The following is an 11,168-nucleotide window of genomic DNA, read 5'->3' as shown; positions in this document are numbered from 1 at the left end:
CAGGGCGATAGGGTTTCTTGTGAAACAGTTCGTCTTCGCAGAGAAGAGAACGTGAAAGGCGGATAAAGAAGAAAGGGAGGGAGGAGGCACCTGGAGAAGAAACATGGCAGCCTTTGTCTTTTTTGTCTTCCAGGCAGAGAGCTGGAACTCATCCCACTCTGCCTGGGACACGGGGAGAGATGAAAGAGAATGATCAAGAAAAACCAAATAAATATGCTGGTATCAGCTATGAAGGGTCTATTTTAACTAAGCGACCCAAGAATGTTTCCACTGCGACACCTGGCACCATACCGAGCAACCCTAGACCTGGCTTCTGAGTTAAGTGAGCCCTTACTGCCTGCTCCATCGGAGACATCAGAAGCTGCCCAGAACTTCAAAACATTCTGCTCCAGCTCTCATGGACACTCACGGAGACTGCACAGCTTTCCTACAGCTAACCACCCTTGAAGGATTCTGCTCCCTGGCCTCTTAACTCCCTCTAATCTGTCTACTTCTCTTTCTCTGTCTCCCATTCTTCCCATCTCTCTCTTTACCTCCTTTTCCTCCATCCTTTTTTATGTAGGGAGAGGGGTGTTTTGTTTTGGGGGACAGGATATCATGTAACACTAGCTAGACTACAGCTTCATGGGTAGGCAATGCTATCACTGAACTCCTGATCCATCTGCCTCTACCACTTAAGTGTTGGGATTATAGGTTTGTTAACATTAATCCACAGACAAAGGGATCTCTCCCTAAAACTCTTTCAGGGCCCTTTTTCTCTGTGCCAGCACAATCAGTTCTTTGACAAGAAGACTATATTCATGGTATGGGATGGTATGGTATAGTATTTAGATGACTACTCAGATGTCTAAGATATGTTGGAGATGTTGGAGACATCTGACCAACTCTGCCTGCTCTCTGAAGATAATGAGCGATGAATTCAATCCTGCTTTTTGATTGGGGTCTACTCCATGCTTTAATAGGAGCCCTATTTAGCTGTTACACATATTTTCTGGGCATTTTTCCTTTGAATTAACAAGATAAATGCAGGATCAGGCTAGGTCACTTCAGGAAGTACTCCTACTCTGCTGAAGGTCACATCTAGTCCTCAAAAGTAAACAGTGGGAAAGGCTTGTCCTTTCTCTACTTCCTGTGTGTTTCAGGTAGGAAACAGTCTCCAGCCACTTCCACAAATCTAAATTTCAGGTACTGCTGAAAGTACAACATGAGAAATACGGGATGTTACAAATCAAGTCTCAACCACGCCAAAATCGATCATTCGAAAAAGAGCGGGCGATGGGGATGGTGTTTAGTATCAGCAAGGGTACAAGACAAAACACAGTCCTCAAACGTACATGTGGCAACATATACTGGAAATGCAGTAAAGCATTCGTATTTTGTGTAAAATAATTGTGCTTCTAGGAAATTGTCATAAGGAATAAGTGTGTGCACCAACTTACAGCAAGGCAGTTCTTCATAGCATTGTCTACAACCATGAAAACTGACAATGTCCAGTTATGCAGACCTAGGACAGCATATCAAACACATATCTGGGTTGATAACTATGGGTGTTTTCTAGTATTCCACTAATGAAAACGATTCTAGGTTGGAAATAAAAAGAAAAATATTTGAGTTTCTCATGATTAAAACTTTTTAGCCAGCTCCCAAGAGCAAGTTTCCTAGTAACCCTAGTGCCCACCACAGCCATCAGCTTCATGATATGAAATAGCACATGCCAATCACTGCCACACAGGCTTTGCTCCCCTTGGGGAAAGTTTCTGAGATTTCTCAAAGAGCATCACCTACCTATGGAAGGGATTGTTTCATCTCCGGACACTGGTACCCAGTCACCCATCACACTAGAACTCTGTGGTCTTGTCCACAAAATTTGTCAATGATAAAGATCTGACCCCTCCAGCTCACAGAGCCCTCCAAACCCTTGCAAGAGAACTGTAGTTAATAACCAAGACAGCCCTGAATATGAATTGATTCCACCACTAACTAGCTATAAACCCAGAGCAAACTATCTTGCTGCCAAGTCTGATCACTCGGGTTCTGTTGCTGGAGCCCAAGGTGGATGGCGGGAACTGACTCGTGCTGTGCATGAGGTCAGAAAATCCGAGTCTGTGGAGTCGGCCCTCATTCACCTTGGGTCCCAGGGACAGACCTGGCAGCAAGCGCCTTAATTTAATGGCCCATCTTGCCAGCCTCCAAACTGGTTTTAAAGTTCACCAAAGTAAATTATAGCAGGTGCATTAGAATGCTCCTTCTGTTATTATTGTTGCCTACCTTTCTAAATAATTGTTTAACACAAAACTATACTATACTAACATGAAACTATAGTTTATAACTAAACTTTGCTTGGGAATGCTTTATCAAATTGATCATGGCTTTGATTCCAGAGACACTCCTGTGTGAGGGCATAGGTTGACCTTCCTACTGCAAGGTTAAATGGTGGCACTTAAAGCAGGAAGGCTTGGTTTGCTTACTACAAAAGATACCTGCTGGGACAGCTATTATCAGGATGGCAAATCTCAGCAGACGCTAATATCCTCCTACAGGCTGTGCAAGAATACTCAGGACCTAATAGTAAAAATGTCCGGAAAAGGAATTTAGAATCTTAATTCCCTCCCCTGAGGAGACCGAAGAGAATGAGCTAGGATTCCATGCTGCTTAATACTGAATGAGCTAGACTCCAAGACTCTCCACTGAGGCAGAAACTAGGTTTATATTTCAGCAAGTTAAAATGGAATTTAAGTTAGTTTTGTGATAAAATCTTCCTAGGAATTAAATAAAAGCCCTTTGAGGTTGTTGCGAACGTCCTGGATACTGCTCATGGAATATGGAGGCAGAGAAGCCTCTGCTAAGACACAGGGCTACGTGTCTGCTGGTTGTGTCTGCAGCCAATCAATCCAAATGAAAATAATCCCCAAATGGGCACCTTTTTGACTTATTATTTCCTAAGCAATACACTATAACAACTATTTATAGAGCATTTGTATGGAATTGGCTATCATTTAGAGATGATTTAAAGTGTGCAACAGGATGTATGTAGAGAATCTGCAGGTAAGACACCATTTTACATTAAGGGACTTGGGCTTTCTCAGACTTTGGTATCATCCACAGCTTTGGAATGATTGTATGTAACCAGGTATTGAAATCCTGTTGTGTAGCAGTTTCGAGAGAGAAGCCTTCCCTTTGGTAAGGAAGCTCCTCAAAAAGGAAGGTCAACAGCTCAGAATGGCTTCAGGAAGTCCCTGAAACTGACCAGATTCACGAGGCCCCTTCTTCTCCAGAGCAGACAACTCAAGCTCCAAAGACTGTCAAGGCAGTCAGGGAGCCTGGAAGAAGCAGTGACTGGCTGAGTGGCCTGCAAGAGGTTTAGACTAACGAGGTCAGTTAGAAACAACACTCTCAACCTGTCCTGCTGGCTACAGGCTCCCCAGCTTTTGTGAGCTGTCATCTGTGCTGGGGTGGGCTTTGGTGATGAGCTGTCATTGAGTCATTTCTGCTCCTGTAAGGAAGCCCTCACCAATGTTCCCGCAAGTACCCAATAAAACTAGTTCATCAAGCTCTTCAGAAGTAGACCCGACTTTGATCTGCTGTGGGCTCCCAATCTAGGATGGGGAGGCATGTGTCTGTGGCATCTCCCGAGGAATCACACAACAAATACTTTGGTTAAGAAACCATGCACTCTCCTCTAAGGATGTGGCTGGCCTCACTAGGATGAAGGCAGTGTCAGAGAAAGCACACGAACACCTTGATGAAGACTTACATCCCTGGGGCGGCCTGTAGCTCTCTAGTGACATTTCCTGTGTGATCAGTTCCACTCCCATCTCCACACCCAGAAAAGTTACAGTGTCCCCGAGGAAAGCAGCAAGGCAGAGCAACCACACAGAGCTGTCCCAAAGACTGAATGGCTGCAGCAGCCAGAGCACAGGCGACTCCCACCTACCCACCTTAGTCCATTGACCAAACATTTTGAGTAGGCCTTATCTCGGAAAGTCTGGCATCATGGGGCTGGTTTTGGAGAATGCAGTCTTCCAAGCACACAAGCTAGGCCTCTCCTCCCCCTGCAGTGTAGGGAAGTCCAGTAAACCCACTGGTTTCCCAGGGTGAACTCTGATCTAAGGACCTTAGTAGGTTTCCTGGAGTTGTGGAGATGGATCAGTGGGTAAAATGCTTGCTGTACAATATGAGGCCCTGAGTTCAGATCCACAGAACCTATGTCAAAGCTGGGTGCAACCACAGTCCAGCGAGGCAGACACAGACATATTCTCGGGGGTCCATTGGTCAGCCAGTCAAGTCAGAAATATCCAGCTCCGGGGTCAGTGAGGGAACTTGTCTCAAGAAAGAATAATAGAAATTATGATGAGAGTGGCATGAGGTAACTTCTGGGTTTCCACACGCATACACATACGGCCAAGTGTACCCCATACACACATGGATATATCTACAGGCACCATAAACACACCTTAAAAAAATCTAAACGTCCAGAACCATTATGACAGCTAGTGTAGACTTACAGTCAGTCATATGGGGGGTGGGGGAAGGATGTGTAGGAACGAGGCAGCCAAACCTGATTTCATATTTCCCGTTTCTTCTCCAGGTTTCCCTGACCTACCTCACAGGGCTGCTAACACTGCCTGTCACTACAGGAAATAGCAGTCCGATGGGGAGAGCTAAAGACCCTATCACAAGGGAGGTACTTCAGCCAGGCCCACAATGCATGTAGAGTAGGGACTACCAAGGGACAGAAAAAAAGGGGCATGAATTAAAAGAGGATGCTGGAGATTGAACCCAAGGCCTTGCGAAAGCTAAGTAAGCACTCTAGCAGAGTTATGTCTCCAGCCCCTAGTAATTTAGTTTTGTGTAAATAGAGGCCCACGTGGCTCATAAATAACCTGCAAAGGTATAGCCCCATTTTACAGATTACCAAACAGCACAAGCTTTTTCTCTAGTTACCTAGTTACCTGCATTCAGTGGCATACTCAATCCCAGCACCTTCCCAAGCTACTTTGAAAATCACTTTTTTTTTTTTTTTTTTTTTGGTTTTTTTAAGACAGGGTCTCTCTGTAGCTTTGGAGCCTGTCCTGGCACTAGCTCTTGTAGACCAGGCTGGCCTCGAACTCACAGAGATCCGCCCACCTCTGCCTCCCGAGTGCTGGGATTAAAGACATACGCCACTGCCGGGCTCACTCTTTTTTTAAAAAAAAAACCAACATTTCATCCATCCAGGGCCCTATCTATGATGCCCTAATTTCTCAAGACAGAAAAACCTTACTTCTCTAAGCCCCAGAACCTGCTTAGCTACTTCAGATAGCATACCTAAATGTAAGCAGGCTTCTTTGGAATGAGGAATGCAGACAGCTTAGTAGTCTTTTGAAAGCAATGCGTTTTCAACGTTTCCTATCTTTTTAATTGTGTCAGTGCACTGCTGGAATGCTGGAGTCAGATGAGGTTGTACGCAGTCCAACATGGGTGCTGGGAACAAAACTCACATCCTATGTAAGCACACCGTGCACTCTTAACACGAGCGATCTCTGCAGTCCGAACAGCTTAAGCATAGTTTTTCTTTTTTTTTTTTTTTTTTTTTTTTTTTTTTTTTTTTTTTGACCATATTTTTATTTGTTTTAATGACTTTAAACAAAGTTATGAACATGTTAATAATCCAAATTTCTATCTTTTTGCTTCAAATCATTACGGGTAGCAGAGAAGGAAGTGGAGAAGGTAATGGAAGGTAAATCTGGGTCATATAATGAGAGTTTATTATGTCATTTTCCCTACTTATTATATATCATTCTCCATAATAAAAAACTTTTATGCCAGAAAACAAAGTTTAAAAGGAATGAAATCTGTTTGTTAAAGGATAGGAAGCAAAGCAGCACACGCAGTAAGGCTTTGTACAAACTAAATCATGCATGTTTATCGAATTTATCTCATTTAATGTATTGCTATAATAAGCCCAGTACATTAGTAAACAATACACATCTAGAATTCAGGAAAAGGTTACTTCAACTTTTAAAAATTTTAGAAAAGAAAGACTGTACTAATATCAAGTAGTCATATTTAATATCTGAGGCATCCAAGGAAAAGATTGTAATTGATTCTAGATTAAACATTAATGCTTATATAAAAGATTAAGGAAAAACGAAATGCTTCATAAATAAATAAATTATACTTACTTGAAACCCTAGAAGCATAAAATTTCAAATGCTCACAATAACTTGGTTAAATTTTGAGTCTACTCAAAATGTGCTAATAAAAAAGAACTGTGGAGTGAGGGGAAGCATTTCAGGCTGAAGTTATGAGATGACTGATATATGTGACTTAAATATGTAGAAAGAGATACCACAGTGGTGAAAGGTATCACAAAACCAGTGGTATGATTTTAGAAATAGTAAAGGCATGCTAGACCCTTATCATGAACATTGCTTACCCTGAGCCTGCTTTCTTAGTTAATTTATATAATCTGTTTTTATGGAAGCTCTCATTTGTACTTTACAAGAGTTTTGAGGTGATCATGTTTAAACTTTCTTGTACACACAGGATTGTATTAGTTATCACTAGAAAACTTTTTCCCAAATTGTCCTGTACTTAAATGTGCCTAAAATAAACTACCCAGTGTCAGACTCTAGAAGTTTCAACCAATCTTGGCCACTGAGTTGTGTTGGATAAGACTTATTGCTTCCTCTGGATTAGCACTCTGCCTGCCATGTTGTTTTCAGAGACTCCTCTATCCTTTTGCCAAACATGTAACAAAACTAAACAAAGCAAATCCCAGTATGCTTAAAAGCTTATTTCCTAGGTGATTCTAGATCTGTTCAAACTGACAATCAATATTAAACATCACAGGTATCAGAAACAAAACTGGAGCCTAGTTCCTCAGCATATATAATTTCTCTTGTAGGGCACCTCCACTTTTACTTTGGTACTGGTCCAACTTCAAGTATTTTTATGTTACACTTCAGCTGTCCAAATGCAGTGTCCCATCCTGGAAGTAAATTTGATTTAGAAACTCTTTCTCCATGCCATTTTTGTAGTCTGGTGGTCATTTCTCTGGAACTATGTTTAATTTAAGAAAAAATACCAGGCTTGGTCTAGGTCCCAAGACACAAACTGAAGTTCCAAGGTTTTGTTCCAAGACAAAGAATTGGATGAGTTAGGAATAGAAATACAAACAGTTTATTAAGAAAGGGAAAGTACTTCTGAGAATTGGAATGGATTGGTGAGCTGGGGAAAACACTGGGCTTTTCCCAAGCACCCTTATTTTGTTATGCCAGTCCAGAGGTGAAGGATTTCCATCCTTCTGAAAATTGGGTTTTTCTTTTTATAAAAAAGACTTCATTAATTTTTTTAAATTTTATTTAGGTAGATGTTTTTCTTGCATATATGTCTGTACACCACGTGCATACAATTCTTTTTTTTTTTTTTTTTTAAATAATTTTTTTTATTAAGAAAAGAAGAAAAAAAAACATAAACAAAAAACAAGTTTCCACCTCCTCCCAGCCTCCCATTTCCCTCCCCCTCCTCCCACCCTTCTCCCCCTCCTCCCACCCTTCTACCCCTCCCCCCACTCCTCTCCCCCTCCCTCTCCAGTCCACAGAGCAGTCCAGGTTCCCTGCCCTGTGGTAAGTCCTAGGTCCTCCCCCCTCCGTCCATATCTAGGAAGGTGAACATCCAAACTGGCTAGGCTTCCACAAAGCCAGCACATTAAGTAGGATCAAAACCCCGTGCCATTGTCCTTGGCGTCTCATCAGCCCTCATTGTTCGCCATGTTCAGAGAGTCCGGTTTTATCCCATGCTTTTTCGGTCACAGTCCAGCTGGCCTTGGTGAGCTCCCAGTAGATCAGCTCCACTGTCTCAGTGGGTGGGTGCACGCCTCGTGGTCCCGACTTCTTTGCTCATGTTCTCCCTCCTTCTGCTCCTCATTGGGACCTTGGGAGCTCAGTCCAGTGCTCCAGTGTGGGTCTCTGTCTCTGTCTCCATCCATCACCAGATGAAGGTTCTATGATGATATGCAAGATATTCGTCAGTATTGCTCTCGGATAGGGTCATTTCAGGTTCCCAATCCTCAGCTACCCAAGGAACTAACTGGGAACCTCATGTTGGGCACTTGGGAGCCCCTCTAGGGTCAAATCTCTTGCTCACCCTAAAGTGGTTCCCTTAACTAAGAATTGTGTTTCCGTGCTCCCCTATCCACCTTTCCTTTATCCCAATTCTCCTGATTCCCCAAATCCCCCCTCCTTCCCTTCTACCTTTTCTCTCCCCATCTCCCCTTACCCCCATCCCACCCCACCCCCAAGATCCTAATTTTCTCCCCGGCAATTGGGTCTACTTCCCTTAGCCAAGAGGATAACTATATGTTTTTCCTTGGGTTCACCTTCTTACTTAGCTTCTTTAGGTTCACCTATTGTAGACTCCGTGGCGCTAATTTATGGCTAGAAACCAATTATGAGCGAGTACATCCCATGTTCATCTTTTTGGGTCTGGGACACCTCACTCAGGATAGTGTTTTCTATTTCCATCCATTTGCCTGCAAAATTCGAGAAGTCATTGTTTTTTACCGCAGCGTAGTACTCTAGCGTGTATATATTCCATACTTTCTTCATCCATTCTTCCATTGAAGGGCATCTAGGTTGTTTCCAGGTTCTGGCTATTACAAATAATACAGCTATGAACATAGTTGAACAAATGCTTTTGTCATATGATAGAGCATCTCTTGGGTATATTCCCAGGAGTGGTATTGCTGGGTCCAGGGGTAAGTTGATCCCGAATTTCCTGAGAAACCGAAACACTGACTTCCACAGTGGTTGCACAAGATGGCATTCCCACCAGCAATGGATGAGGGTACCCGTTCCTCCACAGCCTCTCCAGCAAAGGTTATCCTTGGTGTTTTTGACTTTAGCCATTCTGACAGGTGTAAGATGATATCTCAAAGTTGTTTTGATTTGCATTTCCCTGATTGCTAAGGAAGTTGAGCACGACTTTAAGTGTCTTTTGGCCATTTGAACTTCCTCTGCTGAGAATTCTCTGTTCAGTTCAGTGCCCCATTTTTTAATTGGGTTAATTAGCATTTTAAAGTCTAGTTTCTTGAGTTCTCTATATATTTTGGAGATCAGACCTTTGTCTGTTGTGGGGTTGGTGAAGATCTTCTCCCAATCAGTAGGTTGCCTTTGTGTCTTATTGACTATGTCCTTTGCTTTACAGAAGCTTCTCAGTTTAAGTAGGTCCCATTTATTCAATGTTGCCCTTAATGTCTGTGCTTCTGGGGTTATACATAGGAAGCGATCTCCTGTGCCCAGCTCCTGTAGGGTACTTCCCACTTTCTCTTCTATCAGGTTCAGTGTGTTCGGGCTGATATTGAGGTCTTTAATCCATTTGGACTTGAGTTTTGTGCACGGTGATAGATAAGGGTCTATTTTCATTCTTCTACAAGATGACATCCAGTTGTGCCAGCACCATTTGTTGAAGATGCTTTCTTTCTTCCATTTTATACTTTTAGCTCCTTTATCGAAAATCAGGTGTTCATAGGTTTGTGGGATAAAATCCGGGTCTTCTATACGATTCCATTGGTCGACTTCTCTGTTTTTATGCCAGTACCACACTGTTTTCATTACTGTAGCTCTGTAATAGAGTTTGAAGTCAGGGATGGTAATGCCTCCAGAAGATCCTTTATTGTATAGGATTGTTTTGGCTATCCTGGGTTTTTTGTTTTTCCATATAAAGTTGATTATTGTCCTCTCCAGATCTGTGAAGAATTTTGATGGGATCTTGATGGGGATTGCATTGAATCTATAAATAGCCTTTGGTAGAATTGCCATTTTTACTATGTTGATCCTCCCAATCCAAGAGCAAGGGAGGTCCATCCATTTTTTGGTATCCTCTTCAATTTCTTTCTTCAATGCCTTAAAGTTCTTGTCAAATAGATCTTTCACTTCCTTGGTTAGATGTACCCCAAGATATTTTATGCTGTTTGTGGCTATTGTGAATGGTGAAGCTTCTCTGATTTCCCTCTCTGCTTCCATATCCTTTGTGTATAAGAGGGCGACTGATTTTTTGGAGTTGATCTTGTATCCTGCCACATTACTAAAGCTGTTTATCAGCTGTAGGAGTTCTTTGGTGGAGTTTTTGGGGTCGCTCATGTACACTATCATATCATCTGCAAATAACGAAAGTTTAACTTCTTCCTTTCCAATTCGAATCCCCTTGATTCCATTATGTTGTCTTATTGCTATTGCTAGAACTTCAAGCACTATATTGAAGAGGTATGGGGAGAGTGGACAGCCTTGTCGTGTTCCTGAGTTAAGTGGGATGGCTTTGAGTTTCTCTCCGTTTAATTTGATGTTAGCTGTCGGCTTGCTGTATATAGCTTTTATTATATTTAGGTATGACCCTTGTATCCCTAATCTCTCCAAGACTTTTAACATAAATGGATGTTGAATTTTGTCAAATGCTTTTTCAGCATCTAATGAAATGATCATATGGTTTTTTTCTTTCAGTTTATTTATATGCTGGATTAAGCATAGTTTTTCTAATGAGTCCAAGTCAGTACATTGCAATCACTCTGTTAAGAGCATCTGGTCACAGGCTGAGCACCGTGTGTGCATGCACATGCACACACGTAGCTCACGGTACATGTACAGGTCAGACAACAGCCTTCCGGTTGATTCTTCAACTTTGATGCAGGGTCTCTCACGTGGGCCACACTTGTGCCCATGCTATGTACTCCAAACTAGGTAACCTACGAGTTTCCAATCTCCCATCTCCACCTCCCATCTCACCACGGGAGCGCCCAGGTTACAGGGAGGCGTCAGATCTGGCCTTGTATAAAGCTTTTGGCAATCAGCTTAGGTTATCAGAGTTGCATGGCCAGCTTTTATCCAGACCCATCTTCCTGGTCCCCTACACAGCACTTTTAGGTGTCTGCCATGGGTTCTGCCCAAGGCCTCTAGACAATGACATGATGGTGCCCTTGGTACTTACATCACCGTCTTCTCTTCTGCCTTTTAGCTAAGCAGGAGACGGCCAGAGTGGCCCGTGCTTAATGCTTGTTGCCCTCCCACACTGTGTCTGTTTCCCCAGAGGTGGAAACAGTCTCGCTGAAGGAACCTTTGAGATTTCTGGAACAGACCATTTGAGACCCCCTAAAAACTTGAAACTTTCCTTTACAGAACTATCCATCAGCT

This window comes from Microtus oregoni, unplaced genomic scaffold (genome assembly GCF_018167655.1).
Source record: "Microtus oregoni isolate MIOR12 unplaced genomic scaffold, Mior012 000007F_ref0000211, whole genome shotgun sequence".
Lineage (NCBI taxonomy): Eukaryota > Metazoa > Chordata > Mammalia > Rodentia > Cricetidae > Microtus > Microtus oregoni.
The sequence above is the reverse complement of the archived record's forward strand: the minus strand, read 5'-3'. Positions refer to the sequence as shown.